Source organism: Amblyomma mixtum, chromosome 5 (assembly GCF_055824585.1).
Source record: "Amblyomma mixtum isolate Tamu chromosome 5, ASM5582458v1, whole genome shotgun sequence".
Taxonomy (NCBI): domain Eukaryota; kingdom Metazoa; phylum Arthropoda; class Arachnida; order Ixodida; family Ixodidae; genus Amblyomma; species Amblyomma mixtum.
Window position 1 is genome coordinate 183,677,084 of NC_143016.1, and position 18,146 is coordinate 183,695,229.

The 18,146-nt window shown below is 49.6% G+C and overlaps 1 pseudogene; it reads right to left on the minus strand.

The window, feature by feature from the left end:
• Positions 1 to 1,123: 1,123 nt before the first annotated feature.
• Positions 1,124 to 2,421, minus strand: LOC149345029 (uncharacterized; annotated as a pseudogene).
• Positions 2,422 to 18,146: the final 15,725 nt, after the last annotated feature.

Here is an 18,146-nt window from a genome sequence, read left to right on the forward strand (position 1 = left end):
AAACGTCAGAGTGCCTTCTTGTCGGTTGAGCGTGGGAAACTGGAGACGGCAGAAGTCTTGTCGGGGTCTGGGAGAACACCTTGTGCGCTAACAACATGACCTAAGAAACGGAGCTCCTCGAAGGCGAAATGACATTTCTCTGGCTTGATAGTTAGCTGTGCAGACTGCAGAGCTTGAATGACAATGCGCAATCGCTGCAAGTGTTGTTCGAAGCTAGACGAAAAGATGACCACGTCGTCCAGGTACACAAGGCACGACTGCCACTTCAGACGAACCAAAACAGTGGCCATCATGCGTTGAAACGTGGCCGAAAGTCGAAACGGGAGCACCTTAAATTCGTACAGACCGTCGGGTGGTACAAAAGCCGCTTTCTCACGGTCTCCCTCGTCCACCTCGATCTGCCAAAATACGCTTTTCAAATCTAAGGAAAAGAAAAACATGGCATCTCGGAGTCGGTCAAGCGCATCATCGATCCTGGGGAGTGGGCATACGTCCTTTTTAGTAACATTATTCAGTTTCCTGTAATCAACGCAGAATAGCAACGTGTTGTCTTTGTTTTTCACTAGAACCACCGGCGACGCCTACGGACTTCTTGACGGCTGTATAACAACGTCTGCAAGCATTTCATCGACTTGCGTTCTAATAGCCTCCCGCTCTTTAGGCTAAACACGGCATGGACGCTGACAAACTGGTGGCGTGGCCGAATCGTTGACGATGCGATGCTTGGCTACCGCCGTACGTCCGACCTTGGAGCTCACCGCGAAGCAATCTTTAAAATCAAGTAGCAGCAACGACAGAAGGCTCTTCTGGTGAGGTCAACACCGGATTGATTTTTACTTTCTGAAGGGCGTTACGTGGTGCGGCATCGTTGTGAAGTCATCTCTACGGGACACAGATTCGGCAACCCATCCACGTCGCGGAGGAAGGCGACGACCGTTCCCTTGGCGAGGTGCTGAATTTCATTGCTGAAATTCGTCAGAAAAACTGTCGCACAGCCGTCATTCAGTTCTAGAAGACCGCGCGCCATAGCCACTCCCTTCTCGAGCAACAGAGAAGGGTGACTGTCCGCAATACCTTCGTAGTCGTGAAACGAGTCGTTCCTCACTAACACCAGCACACTGGATCATGGTGGCAGCACTACGTCGTCTTCGACAATAGGCAGAGCGTTCACTCCTGGGTCTTCTGTGTCACTGTGCGCCACGGCTTGCTTCGTCAAAAATGTGACTAGCGCCTCGTGTAGGTTGATCACAGCATCGTTTGCGTGTAGAAAGTCGAGGCCCAGGATCAAATCTATCGAACACTGGCGCAAGACGACGAATTCACCGACGTAGACGAAACTGCGGATGCCGACTCGGGCTGTGCACCTTACGGCCGAGCTAATGAGGTGACCTCCAGCTGGGCGAATGCTAGGGCCCAACCATGGCGTCAAAACTTTGCCCAATTCCTGGGCGAGGGCGTGGTTCATCGCTGAATAGTCCGCGCTAGTATCAAGTAAAGCGATCGCGTCAGTTCCGTATATTGTCACGCACAAATCAGAATACGCGTCGGATGCTGTCGCTACCTTGCCCCTGTGAGAAATCGGCGTATCGGTATATCAGGGGCGGATGATCTTCAGTTTTCCCGACAGCAGTGGCCTTGCCTCCAGAGGTCGCTGGTGTTAGTTTTCCCGACGCGTACTCGGCAAGCGACGGCCAGCAGAGCTACTCTGGCGGCAGGGGCTGGAAGCCCGATAGCGTAGAGGTGAAGGCGAACGGGACTCGCGCCTTCCGGAGTAGACACGGCTCTGGCGCGCCAAGAGAAGCTGCGCAATTTCATGCGCTCGTTCGCCGTTCTAACCGGAAGGTGTGTCGGGATGGAAACCGCGAAGGTCCACCTGGCGGTACGGGCATGCTCGGTAGAGATGACCGGGCTTCGCACTGTGGTAACAGAGAGGCCTGCGGTCCGGTGTACGCCACAAATCCGACTTCCGAGGGCGTGGCCCAGCTGTAGCAGGTGCGGTTGCGGAATATGCGGCGATGTTACTCACGGGAGTCGTCGGGGTAATACCGTAGTCAGGCGCGTTTGTGTGACAGGTAGCGATGTTGCTCACGCCAGGCGTAGGGGAAATGGGACCGTAGCTAGTCGTGCGACCCACAACGGATGCGTACGTGGGTCTGAATTGAATCGGAGTGGCGCTTCGGGGACACGAGGTGCCTGCGCAACCTGTCGCACCTCATCCCTGACGACTTCAGTCAGCGCTGCCAGCGGTGCAGGCACAACCTGGGGCAGATGGATTCGTTGAAGTTGCTCCCGGACAACTGAGTGAATTAGTTCGCGCAAGGTGTCGGCACTGCCGCTGAAACAAGACGAAAAGCCTTCGGGCACCATGCTGTTCATGTCCTGATTGTACTGGCGGGCCCATTGTTGCAGCGTCATCTCCATCGTGGTCGCCTCGGTACGAAATTCCGCCACCGTATGGGGCGGGCTGCGCACGAGGCCCGCGAACGGCTCCTGCTTAACCCCACGCATGCAAGAGGTGGCGCAGCTTCTTCTCCTCTGTCATGTTGGGGTCGGCGCGCTTGAAAACACGGGCCATGTCTTCGGTGTACATGCGCACACTTTCGTTTGTGCGCTGACTTCGGGAGTGCAGCGCAGCTTGAGCCTTCTCCCGGCGGTCAGCGTTGGGTAACGCGGCCAGGAGACTCCCGCAAATCGTCTCCCAGGTGGGAAGGGGAGCCTCGTGGTTTTCAAACCACGTGCCGGCAGACTCTTCCAAGGCAAAGTAGCCGGTATTGAGCTTGCGCTTGTCGCACCAGCCTTTGTCTCGAGCCTGTGTCGAAGGTCTCCAGCCAATCCTCAGCGTCTTCGAACACGTCACCGTGAAAAGATGGCGGTGTTCACGGTGGGTGGCAAAGGATCGCCGCCAGGGCCCTGGTGTCAATGACCATGGGAGTGGGACTCGACGGTCGAGGCTGGATAGGCGCAGGGGGCCTGGTGTCAGCGGCCATTTCACTTGGACTCAGCTGCCGAGGCTGCATCGTCCTTGTTGGCGGGAGGAGGGGCATAAATTCAGGCGACTCTCCGCGGAGGCGGCGGCTTGGGCGCTGATGAGCCGGTGTGAGGTCCATTTTTATATCGTAGGCGTACGCAGGTCTGGAAGCATACCCATCACTGCTCCACCAGATGTGTAACAGTTGTGACACTGAAAAGGAACCGCAGCGGCTAACGTGGGCACCGAGAGCTGAACAAGGGAACGAAGGCACCACAAAACGGACCTCTACTTCAGCATCGTCTACTTCTACCGATTACCCTTAAGGACCAGCGGACTGGCAAATGGTAGAGTTAATTGGAGAGACATGGGAGAGGCCTTTGCCCTGCAGTGGGTGTATTCAGGCTGATGATGATGATGACTCATACCGATTTCGCTCTCTTTCTTCTTCCACCTCTAATCCACGTGTAAATATTCTCGAAGACGCAGCGCCCACCATGCCAGACAGCCAGAAGTATCTGTCAGTGACAAAAGCCAACAAAGGGCGTGATGATTCGTAAAGACGTCGAAAGGACGGCCGTACACGTAGGAGCGAAACTTGCCTAAGGCCCACACAATAGCAAGCCACTCTTTTTAAGTCACAGAGTAGTGAGACTCAGCCTTGGTAAGTGTACGGCTGGCATAGGCAACAACCTATTAATTGAATCCATATTTGCGCTGGGCGAGCACTGCACCGAGACCAATACCACTGGTATCCGTGTGGACTTCAGTGGGGGCCGCCGGATAGAAATGGCTCAAGATGGGTGGTGCCGTGAGGAGACGACGCAAGGTATTGTAGGCGTCATTGTATGCAGATGCCCAAGCCGAAAAGTCGACAATGGGGCCGAGCAGCTGAGTCCAAGGGGCAGCAATTGAGGCAAAGTTGAGAATGAAACGCCTAAAATCAGACCATAGCTCTAGGACGCTGCGAAATTTCTTATTGGTGGAATTTTTGGGAAACTCAATCACGGCACGAAGTTTCGCGGGGTCAGGGCGTACACCGTCTATCTACACAGCGTGACTTAAATTGTCAGGTCACGGGAGCAACGGTGCATTTTTTTAAGTTCATCGGCAGGCCTGCGTTTGTGAGGCGTGTCAAGACGTGCTTCAGGTGACACAGATTCGTTTTAAAGTCGGGCGAAAAGTTAACTATATTGCCCAGGTAGCACAAGAATGTCTTCCTCTTGAGACCACGCAAAATGATATTCATCATTCGCTCGACAGTAGCAGGAGTGTTAAAGGCTGAAAGCGTCATATGACGGTAAAAGGCATGACGGAGGCGAAAGGCATGACGGAAAGGCATGACGGTGCCATTGGGACCTGCCAATAACCGGACCGCAAATCAAGGGAAGAAAAGAGCTCGGCGCCTTGTAGAAAGACCGGAGCGTCCTCACTACGAGGCAGAGGGTAGATGTCCTTGCGTGTGTGTTATATTATTGCGGCGGTAATCGACGCAAAATCGAACGGAGCCATTCCTCTTCTTGACGAGGACAATTGGGGAGGCCCATGGGCAGTTAGAAAGCTGAATAGCGTGGCTCTGAAGCATGGCGTTTACCTGTTCTTTAATAACTCGTGGTTCAGTCGTGGAAACACGATATGGTCGCTATCGCAGAGGGGCATGGGCACCGGTGTCAATGCAGTGCTCGACAGCCGACGTGCGCCCCAAAACACGTTGGTGGCAATCGAAGGAGGAGTGAAAATTCTCAAGAAGCGCAAGAAGATGGATTCGCTGTGTTGGAGGAAGAGTGGCGTCAATAGATCGGTCAAAAACTGGGCGGGCACAGGAATAGGTGAGCTGAGGGCGTCCATGGCGTCAGGCGGTGATTCTGCGGCAGTGTAGGGTTGGTTTAAAACAGAACCAAAGAGCTCATTCCCCGACGTATTTCCTGAGGCGCAGAGCGAAGGGGCTTGAAAGCGGGTTGAAGACAGAGTGCGGTGAGGCCGGTGGATATAGTGAGCAGGGAATAAGGCAGCAGCACACAATGGCATCGCAGAAAAGTAGGAGACGGCGTGAAGATGACACTGGCATCGCGAACACAGTCACAGGAGAGAGGCACAATCACGGAAGAACACGCAGGAATATCGATACTGTCGGCGAGAAATGCTTTGGCAGAATCAGGGGACCACCAATTTCAGTCTCTGGCACGGGATTCGGCAGCATAGAGAGCGCTACTTGAGCCCGAGCACAGTCAATGACTGCGTCGTAGAGCGATAGGAAGTCCCAGCCCAAGATGATCGAATCCGAACATTACGACAGAACAATGAAGTCGACCGAATATAAAATGTCTCCTACGACTAGTCGAGCAGTACACGCTGCTAACGGCTGGATGAAGTGGGCACATACATTTCGTAACGACAGGCCAGAAAGGGGCGTCTTCACTTTCGTCAAAGAATGGCAAAGGGCTGCATCCATGACAGAAACTGCAGCACCGGTGTCGACAAGCGCCATCACAGATACGCCCTCTACAAAGATTTCAATTAAATTAGCGGCAGAAAAAGGACGCCTTTCAAATATCGACGACTGCACAGTGCTCGCCTCACGAACTGCGGCACCTAGTTTTCCTTTTGAGTGGTCGAGGGATGCTGTCGCATTGAAGAGGTGGAGCGCCGACACGGAGAAGCTGAAAGGCGTCCAGTGAATACGGTGCGGTTAGGAGACAGAGAATGGCTCAGGGGCGGCTCAGCAGGAGGTGAGTGCTGACTCTGGGGCCAGTAGCCGGAAACTTCAGAAGGTGGTCGCGAGACGTTCATGCGTGGACGGCAAAGCCGCGGCGCATGACCTGGCAAGCCGCTAAAGTAGCAGATAGGGCGGTTGTCAGGCGTGCGCCAGGAGTTTCCCAGTTGAGCAGGCTGTCGAATATTATGACGCGTGCCCCAGGAGTTTCACAGACGAGCAGGCGGTGGAATAAAAGCAGCGGGCTCTTGAACGGGACCAAGAGGCGTAGCCTTTCATATTATCCGGAAAGATAAATGGTGCGTGATTTCGCCATCTCGAACATTATCTGTTAGGGAAATTAAAATGCTACACAGTTGATAGCGGTTCTGTGGATACACACGTGCTTTTAAAGCGGTTTTACCTTTTTTAGTATTATGAGATTGTTGACATTCCGCATGTGCGCTGTTTTTCCGTGTGTGTTGTTTTCGTGTGTGTATGTATATTATGACATCCTTCTTCCTAATAAAAAATCAGTTGTGAGTTCAGCGCTGTGTGTGTCTTGTCTCCTTCTTGGTGTGTGTGTTTGCGCTGTTGAACCATCACTATAAATCTACACCAACTAGCCCAATCTGCAGTTCTTCTTGAGAATATGCCTGATCTTGTGCGCTTCGGACACCTGTGCGTTCACCCTCTTGCACAGGCCTACGACATCCTTGATGTAAGTCGTGAAATTCTCTCCTACCTGCTGCGACCGCGCACGCAAGCGCTGTTCGGCACGGAGATTTCTGACAGCCGGACGGCTGAATACCTCCGAAAAGTTTGCTTTGCAAATGGACCATGATGTAATGTGCGCCTCGTGGTTCCGATACCACAGATTTGTCACGTCCGTCAGCTAGAAAATCATTGTTCAGTTTGTTTTCTGCGTCCCACTTGTATGCGCTCACCCGCTCATACGATGTCAATCCCCAACATCGTGGTCGTCCTTGCCGCTGAAGATGGCGGGGTCCCGCTGGCGGATTAAACCAGCACAGACGACGGCGGTCGGGCTCACCTGTACGCCTTGGTGGTTGACATCCGAAGGCATCGCGGTACGAGGTAGCGTTCGGCTGCGGTAGTTCCAGGGCAAGAGGATATTACCCAGCACGTGCACAAAAGAAACGTGGGCTTTATTTGGAGAAGCTCTTTAACGGGAGGAGGGCCAACAACAGCCGTGGTCAGCTAGTCCAGCCAGGAGCGTGCACCAGGTGATGGCCATGCGGCTCGCGCGTATGTTCGTTGTCTTCATTACAACAGAGAACAATTAGGGGTTTTTTTGGTGCTTCCTAGTCAAGGTTCCCTCTCTCTGAATCTTGTAGAGGGAAACTGGGTTGATGAAGATTGATGTAGGATGCTTCACGTCTTGCACATTCGAATTGCTCAATCACATTGCTAAAGGACATTTCTGGAAAGGTTAGCTTTTTATAACAATTAAAAGCACAAAGGAAGATACAAGCAAGGAGAAAACATATTTACACTTGACTGGCTCGTAGTTCTACGTGACGAAACCAGCCCTCGGTCTTGCCGAAATAGCCAATTTTAAACCCTATGTCCCTGGCCTCAGTGGGGAGAATAACCAATCAGCTAACTGCACAAACGTCCACCGAATAGATTATTGGGGAAAGGAAAACATCACCAATCAACCATTCGGAAAGGGTAACACAACCAATCAATGATTGGGGAAAGAAGGTAACTCATCGCGACACCATACACATATGTACACTTTCTACAATCACGATTTCGGATAATTATGCTTTCCTGCAGCGAGCTTCGCGAACACTCCCTTTCCCAACGTCCGGTTGGCCCCAGTTCAAGGAAAGTCACTTCAACCCATTTGTTCCGCATCGTCGCTTCTCATGCCTGTATCTAGCGCGGCAATATCCTCTTGACCACGCTTCAAGCTGTCAACGCACGCCGCTGCAGACATGGGACAAAAGCCACGCACTGTGACGCGGGTCCGCCTCGCCGCAAGCACGTGCACACAGGATGCGACCTAATGAATCCGTCCCAGAAGGGAGTTTGACCTTTCCTGTAATCCTCCGCTATCCGGCGCCCCCCTTATCCCGCTGGGTTGACTCACCCCCCCCCCCCCCCTCTCTGTGGTTGTGCGGAGGGCCCAAGAGAAAGAACGTAATGGGCATTCTATTAACGCGAACCGGATGCGGCAAAACAAAGTACAGCACCGCGAACTTCACTCTTCCCAACCAAGAATGTCACGCGGACACTTGTTGTCAGTGGTACATTAAAGTTCAGCCACGGTGTCCGACAACAAAACTACATACACATACACACACGTACGCCGGATGTCTAGTCCGTCAACCAACACGCACACATGCGCGCACACAGCGGTTATTTCAACCCGCACACGCAAAGCTGGAAACCAATCTGCACATTCCAGAACCCACCATGTCAGATCGGTGCCCCAAACTGGCAGAAACAAATTCTAGCCGCCTACATCTCGAAACAAAACTTCTTTTCGGCTTTGTCCAGAACACTGGACCAAAATTCCATATAGTACGGCACAGCGCTGGTTGCAAACAATGGAGTGCATATTGAAACCGCGCAAAACGACGCAGGACGAAGAGAGGAAAGCACAGGACAAGACGCGGAACTTCAACTAAAGTTTACTACGAGAAAACCACATTTATACAGGGACCGTAATCACACCTGATAAACAGCCGAAACCATCAAATAACACAGGCACGAGGGCGCGCGTGGCACAAGTTAGCATCTAGATAGTTTAACTCTTTCTTAGATAAAGATACTGAAGTGGAGCTGATGCAACGGTCATTTTCTTTTTTTATGCAGTAGGCTTCGAAGATTTCCCTGCTAAGCTGGGTCGTCAATTTTTTTAAGACAATTGTGTCGCGGAACCTGGGTGTGCAATTACTACAATGGCGACAATGTTTTGCCAGTTCCCCGCCTCCCGCCAGTAATTCAACAGCGGCGCGATGCTCCTGAAGTGTGGCATTCAGGTATCGTCCAGTTTGCCCAGTCAGCTCATTCAAAGCTTATTAAAAGGGGAATAGCAAGAAACTGCCTGCGCGCTGCTCTTGATAAATCTTGCCCGCATGAAATGCAGGATAGCGTGCGATTTCAGTTACAACGTCTGAGTAGTCCTGGTTTTCCGCGAGGGATGGTCACCTCGGTGATAGAAGCCCTTGCCAAGGAAGCTCGTTGCCCACCGAAGCACAGCCCAAGTGAAGAACCGCAACGCCGGAGACCCGTGGCAATGCCATACTTCCACCAGATCTCCCATCGCCTCAAAAAAGTGGCCATGAAATGTGATGTCCCGGTGGTCTTCAAGGCGCCCAAAAAGCTTTCGGGCGTGTTCAATATGGTGCAGGCAAGGGGAAAAAGAACGAGTTCCGCACTAAGCACGTAGACAGGTTCGTTCCCTGCGAAACGGGGGTGGTGTACAAAATACCCCTCACATGTGGGAATTGCTACATAGGGCAAACTGGACGATGCCTGAATGTCAAACTTGAGGAGCATCGCGCCGCTGTTGAATCATTGGCGGGAGGCGGGGAACTGGCAAAACATTGTCGCCATTGTAGTAATTGCACACCCAGGTTCCGCGACACAATTGTCTTAAAAAAATTGACGACCCAACTTAGCAGGGAAATCTTCGAAGCCTACTGCATAAAAAAAAGAAAATGACCGTTGCATCAGCTCCACTTCAGTATCTTTATCTAAGAAAAAGTTAAACTATCTAGATGCTAACTTGTGCCACGCGCGCCCTCTTGCCTGTGTTATTTGATGGTTTCGGCTGTTTATCAGGTGTGATTACGGTTCCTGTATAAACGTGGTTTTCCCCGTAGTAAACTTTAGTTGAAGTTCCGCGTCTTGTCCTGTGCTTTCCTCTCTTCGTCCTGCGTCGTTTTGCGCGGTTGCAATACGCACTCCATTGTCAACCACCAACTAGCCCGCCTTTACTTGTTACTGGTTGCAAAGCCTGCCGCCGCTATTCGGTCTACCTTGTCACTTTCCTCAAGATTGACAGAGGCCACATGCTCCATGCGCTCTACGCAGACTGCTGCCGTCGCGTTTGCGGTCGTCCCTATGGAATTCACATTAGGGTTACGCCTATCATCAGCTACCTCACATGCAGTTTTGCATTGAGATTCAGGTAGCCCTAGCTCTTCGTACAGCTGCCCATCGACGTTCGCTTCAAAGAAAATCGTGCGGTCACGCCTTCTTTTCTGACAACTACCTTCACCAGCTTGCTTCCGCACTTCTGGCAATGAAACATACTGTCTCTCTGCCACGCTGATACCCACAGGGACAGGTGCATTATCCGAATTCCCCGGTTCCCAAACTTCCGCGAAACACATTGCAGCAATCTGTGTTAGCTGACAATCTGCTGGAAAAACTTTTGCAGCTTCCGGATCTGCCTCAGGTTTGTCTAGACAGTTTCGTGGGAAATTTTGAAATGCTCTTCACAATCAGCCCTCTCTGTTTCTTCCTGTAGCCGCTCTCTTTCTGCCTGCTCGAACAGTGAGAGTTTTCCAGGTGTTATCAACTTGCTTACACCTTCGGCTACATCTGCTGCCACTGCGCCGAGTATCAGCTCCGGCTGGCTAACATATTCATCTTCGGCAGCCAGCTTACCTTCGCCTGCAAAGGGCGTTCCCGCTATTGGTGCCTGCTCTTGCTCTTCGTCGAGCGTTACTACTGCCTCAGAGTTAGCGCCAACCTGATCTTGTACAGTGCTCACCTCTTGTTCACAAACAATACACTCATGTGCCTCCTGGGTCTGCTCTATCTCAGCTTGCTCTGACAAGCATTGCTTCACAGGCGTGACTAACGCCCCTATGCCCTCAGCCACCTCTCCTGGCACGGCACACACGGTTAAGCCCTGCTGCCTAACCGCTGCAGCTTTCACCCCTATAGCCATTGGCACACAAGTCATTCTCACCACGGGAACATGTGTTCTTGCATCGATTTCGGACAGTCAATCATTAAATGCCCAAATTTCATGCAATCAAAACATTGAACTGCAGCAAATTTGATCTCGCTAGCAACTTTCGGTCCCTGCTGTAATTTTCATTTATCTGCGCAAGCTTTATCTTTTCTCGCTCAATTGCGAGATTCAACTTTTCAATTTCAAGCCGCTGCTCTGCCTTCTGCTCAACCTCCACGCGTCGCATAATGCGCTCCCGATTGCACCGTACGGCAGCCATCTCCATTTTCCGTACTATCACTTCTAGTACGAAAACACTACACCGACATGGTGAATTCGGCGAAAGCAGAAAGGTCTCCTACCTCGCTGGTTGCTTTCCTCTGCCATGGTATCTCGTCGCCCTCAGTGACGACAGCGGGCTCCTCCACGCGGATGAGTTGAGCCCCGGATCTCACGGAAAATCGTTGACTTGAACCTCCCTGATGATGTCGCCTTCCAGCTTGAACATTCGCGATGTGACAGCCCGGTTCATTCAGCAGCTTGCTGACGTCTGCCTCGTTTGACTCGCTGGTCGCCTGGTTCTTGTCTTGAACCTCAACGCGAACGCTTGGTTCCTTCCGCAGCTCACGGACTTGGCACCTCTACGACACGTCGTTAGCCTGGCTCTTTCAGCTCCTCGCTGACTAGAGCCTCCTATGCCCCTTTGACCTTGACCAGCAGTCTCCGAAGATTCCAAAGTCAATCTATGACGCTGACTCACTTTCCTCCTTTAGGACGGACCGCTCTGCAGCTTCTCCACCGACTTGATCTTCCGCCCCTCGGTCAGATACCTCGAGCAGAAAGACGTAGCAAATCCTGTCGTCTGCGCCAGTTGAGATCCTAACTGGAGAGGTTATTCGTTGAAAACGCAGAGTAATTGTTGTAGGGTGCTTGACGTCTTGCAGATTTGAATTGCTCAATCCCATTGCTAAAGGACACTTCTCGAGAGGTTAACTTTTTATAACAATTAAAAGCACAAAGGAAGATACAAGCAAGGAGAAAACATATTTACATTTGACTGGCTCGTAGTTCTACGGGACGAAACCAGCCCTCGGTCCTACCGAAACAGTTTGTTTTAAGCCCTATGTCCCTGCCCTCGGCGGGGAGAATAACCAATCACCTAACTGCACAAACATCCACCCAATAGAGTATTGGGGAAAGGAAAACATCACCAATCAATAATTCGGAGAGGATAACACAACCAATAAATGATTGGGGAAAGAAGGTAACACATCGCGACACCGTACACATATGTACACTTTCTACCATCACGATTTCGGATAATTATGCTTTCCTGCTGCGAGCTTCGCGAATACTTACTTTCCCAACGTCCGGTTGACCTCAGTTCAAGGAAAGTCACTTCAACCCATCTGTTTCGCATCGTCGCTCCTCATGCCTGGAGCTAGCGTGGCAATATCCTCTTGACCGGGCTTCAAGCTGTCAACGCACGCCGCTGCAGACATGGGACAAAAGCCACGCACTGTGACGCGGGTCCGCCTCGCCGCAAGTACGTGCACACAGGATGTGACCTAATGAATCCGTCCCTGAGGGGAGTTTGGCCTTTCCCGTAATCCTCCGCTATCCGGCGCCCCCCTTATCCCTCTGGGTTGACTCCCCCCCCCCCCCCCCCCTCTCTGTGGTTGTGCGGAGGGCCTAAGAGAAAGAACGTAATGGGCATTCCACTAACGCGAACCAGATGCGGCAAAACAAAGTACAGCACCGCGAACTTCACTTTTCTTAAAAAAGACATTCCATTAATTTGGACAATTTTTAGGGTATAGTAAAATCGGAATTAACGGGCATTCTTTCGATTGAAGTTTTGGACCGTGGCCCTCCTGGGGAAGCAGAAATGAACGGCCTACTCGCGGGGTGGGGCTCGAGAAACTGGATGTGAATGCGTCATATCAAAATCGTTTATGGAAAAGCGACTGTGTCTGACTCCGTCATGGGTTAGGACAGCGGCTCTCAGGCAATCGTACAACGTGGACCTTGAAAGTGGTAATGCATGGAAAGGTGGCATAAACAGTTGGTAGTGTGCGCATGTGGTGTCACCTCTCTTGTTAGGGTCCTTGTTGCGCCGCCGTTCATTTCATCATGCACCAACTCGCCCCTCAGGCCATTCTTCTGAAGGTACTATACATCTGACAGGAGCTTGACTCACTGGAGGAGAGTAGATACTTCGAGTTTAGTAAATGAAGTGCCTTTTCTTCAGGCAGTTTCTACATTCCAACTTTTAAGGCCTACAAGAATTGATCCAAGGAAATTGGTCTCTAAGAAAATGTTCGGATCCTTCTGGGGCAATTCTTTGTTCCAAGAATATTTCATGAATGACGACGATCATTTTGTGCAACTAACTAATCGTTTAGCAAGCGATTAAAGCAACCGGACTTAACTGTACGAGTGTACACTATAGTCTGATCATCCATCTTCCCGAGACCCGAAGAGTTACTGTGCCATTGATCTAGTTCGAACGTTTATAACATGCATAGTTTTGGCCTCGGAGAGTTATATTTTATGTCTCCATTTAGAAAGTTTAGCTGTGTTAGAAATGTCTAACCCGCACAAAATTAAAACTTGTGAAGCACTGAGAAAAATGCAAGGCCCTTATCGGTTCAAATATGCCCCAATGCGTGTTGGTTCCACTGCCACGAGTGCTTGTTAACGCCTGAAACTGCTTTGTGAACAATGGAAATGCATATGAATCGGGTCGCTTGTGCTTACCGTCATCTTAGAGCGGGCTCGCACTTACGGAGAGTTTTTTGTAAGTGACGAAGAATGAAATGCGACATGACTTTCATTTTATTTGAGCTACATCTGGAGAACGTGCTGACTAAAGATACAGAACCAAAGACGAGAATAGAGAGATGAATGAAAATAGGTTGGAATCACTTTGGCAAGTAATTTCGGATGCTGAACAGTTGATTGCAGGTAGCCCTGAGAAAGAAAGTGTAAGATTGCATCCTGCCAGTACTCCCCCTATTTTGGTGGGTACTCAGAGCTTGAAGAAAGGTTTTAAATAAAATAGACAGTAGTGTTCAGAAGTATAGAAGCACAATGTTAGGGTCACATTTGGTCACCGGTGAAGAGCAGAGTGAGTAAGAGAAGCAACGCGAAGTAACGATATGCTACTTAAAGGGAAGCTGAAACGGTTTTTTCAGAATTCGAGGTTATTCAAGAATTTGAATCTATCAAGCTTCTAGATAAACCATGCAAAGTATTTTTGCACTAGCATTTAAAATGTAGACATAATCGTCGATTAAAACCGCGACGATATTCAGGCTTCTCCTCACTACGTTGGAGAAGTGCGAGGTAACTTGGCAGTGACGTCATTATCTCCGAAACCTCAGATGTCCGCTGCTTACGCTTGCATGCAGCTGTGCGTCTTCAGATGGCGGCAAACAACGCATTGTGAGCTTTACCTTCGATAACGTCGGTTGTCTTCCATGAAATAACCCTTTCTTCGCTGGAAACGTAGTGCCGTCATACGTGAGGCCATTATCGGGGCCTCTGCCCGTCGCTGCGCACTTTAGAGAAGCCTGAACACCGATGACGACTTTATTCGGTGGTTACGCCACCATTTCAAATGCTAATGCAAAACAATTTTGCAGGCTTGACGTGCACATTTTGCACATTCGGCAACCTTAAACTCATGGAATTCTAAGACCGCTTCAGTTGCCATATAAGTCCCTGAAAAGGAAATGCCTCGCGCAGGACATTTAAAGTGGGCAGCAGGTAACGGATGGCCGATTTGGGTAACACGGTGCGTTCCAAAGAATAACTTGCGTCGCAGGCGGCAACACAGAATGAGGTGTGCGAAAGAGATTTGGGTGATCGTTGCGATAGCGCTGCAGCTGCTGAAGCTGGGCAGGATTAAATTAATATACACGGGACAGGATTTAGTCCTTCAGAAGTCGTTGAGCAGGTCATGAAAAGATGGGGTTGCATTAAGAGAGTGAATTTCAAAGAAAAAGAAACATGACTGTCCGGATGTCAGATGCCGAGACGAGATCGTAGTGCAAGAGGGATTCCCATAAATTGCGTGGCCCCTTACAGGAGAGTGGAAATCGATGTCTTCGACAAAGGTCTGCACATTGCATTTTTTGTACATCGGCTGAAGGTGACTTTCCTTCATCATTTTTGTCCTCAGGGGGTGAAACGTTCTTCCGTGATCTTTTTGCCTTATTTTATTGCTCTAACAATACAGTAGATGTCCCGGATGGCGGCTGAACGGGGGGGTATCGTATTCAATATTTCACTGCACCACATCTAAAGGAAAAAAAGAAGATTGGTGGCTACCAAAGCGGCAATTTCACTCGTGCTTTGCCGGAGTCGTGAGTCACTGATGCTCTTAGCCATGTTTAATTGAAAAGCGAAGAACTTGTGAGTTAAGACCTATAAAGCACCAACCACAGTTTTAAACATCGCAGAAACGATGAAAGATGGTTAAAATATTTCCAGAGAGATCTGGTGGTTTTTCGCGTGGCAGACAGAGTTGTAAGGCTGCGTTCATAGCAGCTTCCAACGAAGTTCAGTCATGTGTACGAAACTTCCATATTGAGCACTGTTCTGCAAATCCAGACGTCAGCGCAACCTCCTCTCACAGCGGCCAGAAGGCAGCGAACTGGTGAGTCGTATCGTTCGCCACGACAACGGTATCCAGCATAAAAAAAATCTTCATCCCCGCGAACGATTCGGACCACCCCTGGAGAAAAAAAAGAGCACCTTCATATCCAGATTCCTGAGACCATTCGGTCTCCACCACAACCTTATAGCGTTTCCTGATGCTTAAAATCGTTCACTTTTAGCATCAGTTCTCCTCCAGTCGCTAGGTGCGCTGAAATAGTTGAAACTGAATCTAATATGAATTTCCTCCCTTGGGTCAATCGCTCCTACAAATATCTGAAGAACACTGCTGCGTTCCATTTGAAGGCGCTACTTGCGAGGGAGTGAAAGAGTACTGCACAGATATAAACAAAGACGAGAAAGGCGCACAAGAACAGGCTCGCCCCGGTTTTGGCTCAAAAACATTTTCTGGCTTCAAACCGCCATATAAGTGACCAGGCACAGTCGAGAAACCTGCCTTCTTTTTCATGCATGTTGATTAGTTGGTCACTGACGCAGTCATTCCTTATTTTCTTATAAAAAAGGCATTTGCAATTTCACGCAACGCCTGGTAACAGCTTTTCCTCGAAGCCTTTTTTTTTTTCAGCATCATCCGGGCTTGCGCCACAGTGCAGGAGTAAAACACCTTCTCGGCCTTGCGAGTATGTACGCAGTACCCTTTATTCAACACTACTGACCAATTCGCCCAACAATGCACTCTCTTGGAATTTCTTCCGTCTATTCGCCACCGCACAAGACATTTCTGAACGTAGTAAACACGTGCCTCGTAATTTCCGCTACGTTGTCAAGCGAGGAGTTTGATACTCCAAAGCATTAACCGTGTTATCATGAAACCGAGGGTGAATAGGAAAACAAAGATTGAAAGCACTGGTCTCTATATGACGCTTACTCTCTCCTACGTTCGTCAGTCTCGAAATCTTTCCTGGCGTTATGCACAGGGCGCGACCAACTACACTGCCTGTGTTCTCCTGTCTATACTTGCAATTCTTCTCCGACTGCCAGGAAGCCTCCACAGCTTTATACACAAGGAGCCACCGTGTGGGAAAGCCTCCCAAGCAAGTGGCGAGTCCGTGTAGGATCTCTGACGTAAAACTTCTCAAGCTGTTTCGCAGTTAGCGCTGCTGGTTACGCACAACTGCCCTGGAGCTGCGTCTGCTCGTTCTCAATGCATGAAAAAGAACCTTCAACAGTGTTCTACCTGCGCCAATTGTCATTCACTTTATTTCAGCACGTATTGGGGTCAGCTGGACCATGTCGCAATTGCATGTTCTGAGCCATGTTGGAATAATAACTTTTAGATAACCAGGGTAGAGACGTAGGGTTTATTGTGTATCGCTTCTTTTTAGCCATGGACATCACTACAGTAGCTATCATGTCGTAAAAATTGGCATGAAAGCTGTTCGAAATCACACCTTAGCGGTGTTCGAAAGCCTGGCATGCCTCATTTTATGGCACTGAACAGCGAGTGTCAGCCCTCTGTGAGCACCATAGCTGTCGTTTGACTTCAACCACTGCTCAGGCTTGCTTTGCGGAACTGCAAGGGGTATATTATACGACGCCACAAGGAACATTTTATTTGAAAACATAAAGGCGCTTCGTATATATCACCGTGCACGCTTCTGTTTTCTCGAAGAGTAAGTGAAACATCGCGCTATAAGAGCAAGCTCATCGAGAGCGAAAATATATTTTGGCTCTGTTTGCTTATGTCAACCCGTTCAAAGCTTTCAATACAAGGTTGTCTCCAAGGCTCTGTAATATGCGAGTTCGCAATATATGGTTATGTCCTCTGTGCACACCTGATGAAACATCATAAAGGTATGGAATATGAGTGTCATACCTAAACCGCTGGTGTTGTAATACATACTCATTTATAAGGTTGGAGCGTTTTCATCGAGTCACGCGTTTCCTTCTTTCTGTTCCAGGTTTCACCAATCTGACCAAAAATATCAAGGCATTTGGAGGTAAAAACATCGCTTTTACATATCAGATTGAAATCAGATGCTTCATACTTTTTACTGCATTCAATAAACAGATACTGGAAATAAATGTCGCCCTTTGTAGGAAGCAGTTATTTTCACCATCTTCATCATAATCATCAACCTGAGTACGCCAACTGCGGGGCAAAGGCATCTTCCTTGTCTCTGCAATTAACCTCATCCTTTGCCAGCTGCAGCTACCGTATCCCCGCAGACTTTCTCCACACTTTCCTCTCATTAAAATTACTTTCTCTCTCTCTCTCTCTCTCTCCCGCAGACTCAATAATCTCATCCGCCCGCTTATTTTTCTGGCGCCCCTGCTACGCTTGCCTTCTCTTGGAATCCACTGCGTTACCCTTAATTACCAGTAGTTTTCTTGCCTTCCCATTACATGCCCACGCCCTTTTCTTGCTCTTAATTTCGACTAGGATTGCCATTAACCCGCGTTTGTTCTCTCACCCACTTCGGCCGCTTCTCGTCTCTTAACGTTACACTTACCAGTTTTCTTTCCATATCTCGCTGCTTTGTCCTCAACTTTAGCTGAACATTTTTCGTTGGCCTTCACGTTTCTGGCCCGTAGGTGAGTCCGGTAATGTACAAATTTTCTATGCTTTTCTCTTGAGGAATATTGCCAAATTGTCATTCATCATCTGAAGTAATTCTACAGGGGCTGCTAAAGAGTGCAAAAGCAACACAATATCACCGCAAGATCAGGAACTCCCTAAATTCGTTGAGAAGCCATTTATAAGGAGAGAGCAGATGATGCTATTATAATACGCGTCGCCGGTGAAAAGGAAGCTTTTGAACAAGGATCGACAAACATACAAAAACTTCTCCAGTAATGAAAATATGTGATGTCAGCCCGGCTACATTTCATGGGCTACCATCAAGTAGGTACCGAAAGAA